The sequence below is a fragment of the Callospermophilus lateralis genome, assembly GCF_048772815.1.
Source record: "Callospermophilus lateralis isolate mCalLat2 chromosome 5 unlocalized genomic scaffold, mCalLat2.hap1 SUPER_5_unloc_2, whole genome shotgun sequence".
NCBI classification, from domain to species: Eukaryota; Metazoa; Chordata; class Mammalia; order Rodentia; family Sciuridae; genus Callospermophilus; species Callospermophilus lateralis.
In genome coordinates, this window is record NW_027510148.1 from 1,492,635 (window position 1) to 1,494,747 (window position 2,113).

A 2,113-nucleotide genomic window follows, 5' to 3' on the forward strand; every position below is an offset into this window, starting at 1 on the left:
CCTGAGGGACCCTCTTGTTCACTGCTGACTTTTTTTTACTATGATGTATTAATTTCCTATTTCCCTTTAGTAGGTACTGGGCTTTAAAGGATACTCCACTGGAATCTTTACTCTGAAACCTTCTTTATAATCTCTAATTATTCTTCCAATTTTGTTGAGTTTTAGAAATCAACATGGTATACAACCTTTCAGCCAATCAATATATATTCATCACCCCAAGTCAACTGGTGCAAATTCCTTGATTTGGGACCTTGTATTATCCATCATTTTACCTTTCAGTAGCAGTGCATGACTTCCTGCACAGTGGTTAATAACCTATCACCTGGTGGCATTGTTCAGACCACTCACTTAGGTTGACTTTCTTTATGCCACAGATTTACAGGTGAAGAGCTCCCAAGCAGGCTCTGCCCCTTCTGCACTGCTGTAGCACACACAGTGCAAGGTGGTGTGAGGTCAAGTGCACTTGCAAATTTGGATGTCTTTAAAGCAGTACTACCCATCAAATATTACTAAGGACATAAATATGGTGACAGGAATTTCAGACCTTGAGGATTTGAAAAGAAGAAAAATTATTGTTATTTTAAAATGAATTGATTACCATTAGAGGACAAATATAGTAACACAATATATAAGGTGTAAATATATATGACAAATTGAGAATGTGATGAGTGATGAGATAATTCCATATTAAAAACCTAGCAGCTTTTTCCCCTTCTATACTGACTTCTGGGCACTTCATGGGTGATTGCTGACCAACCCCAGGCATTAGTGACAAATATTAGTTGGAAAATCAACTATCTGTTAGGATTTGGAAGCTGGTGTAGAATCACTTGAGACATTTTCTTTGTTTCACTTTTTTAATACTAACCCATTCACTGTCTTTGTTTTTGCAACAGAATTTAGTAATTTCTGTAGTAAGTAGTTTGAATTATATCAACTTAATTGATGTCCTTCTTTGCTTATGTGGTTTAACTACAACTTGAAAACTTCTCTAAATTTAACTTAATTTTCTCATGGATGAGTCTCCTAGAAAACTTCAGACAATGGATGTGATACAGTAAATACATGAATCATCACCTAACTTTCATAGGTCCTCAGAGTATTCCTTCAGATCTTGAAAATATGAATACTTTATGAGCCTATATTTTGAGAAATAACAAATAGGCATTAATTTTTGTAGTTTGACCTCCATAATTTTAGAGTGTTCAGAACTACATTCTCCCTTTTGGGTGAAAAATGCTTGTTGAAACTTCCCTTAGAAAACCCAAAAGGTGGGAGCATAAAGAAAACCAAGATCAAATATCTTGAGGGTCTGAAAAATAAGTAAAAGGTAATATTAGCATATGGTTAATGCCAGAAGTATGTAGAGAGACTGCTCCAAGTGCTTCCCTCTGTAAGTGGGGACAGCTGACATTTTTCCCTTTGGGTATTTCTCTTGATAGTGCTTAAAATAAAGAAGTGTATGGGAAATGGATTGCAAGTAAAAATGCAAAGCATTGTTTGGGTTGTAAGAGATAGGAATTGATCATTTTCTAAATTACATTTTTCTGTATTAGCAATTATGAATTAATGCTGTTGATCAGTCATTGGGGAATGCTAAGAAGCACTTATCACATCCTGAGCTTGAAAATGTGCTTTCAAAGGCTGCACCACTGTATTTTTATATTTTTACCACTAACACACAATCCTCATCACACCTGATATACCTTTAGTATAAAATGAGAAAAATTATTGAAAAGGAATCATAATTGTCATTATGACAGAAAGGTGAAGTTGGTGAATTCAAAATGTTTCAATGACAATTTTATAGGATATTAAAAGTTTTATTTTCAATGCTACTGAAAAATAAGAATATCATTTGCTAAATGAATTCAACTATTTGGCAATTTTCTTTCTGTCATGATATGAATGTATTCCTGGCCACCTCTCTTATCTGTGCAGATAATTCTGTGCATTTTCTAAGTGTGAGGTCAATAAAATAATTTGAAAAGCATAACTTTAAACCAAAAAGAGGCATCATGAAGAGAGATGACATTATATACTTGAAAACAACGTTCATACATCTACAGCACTCCAGTTACACTAATAGGAAAGCACTAGAAAACACGGCAAA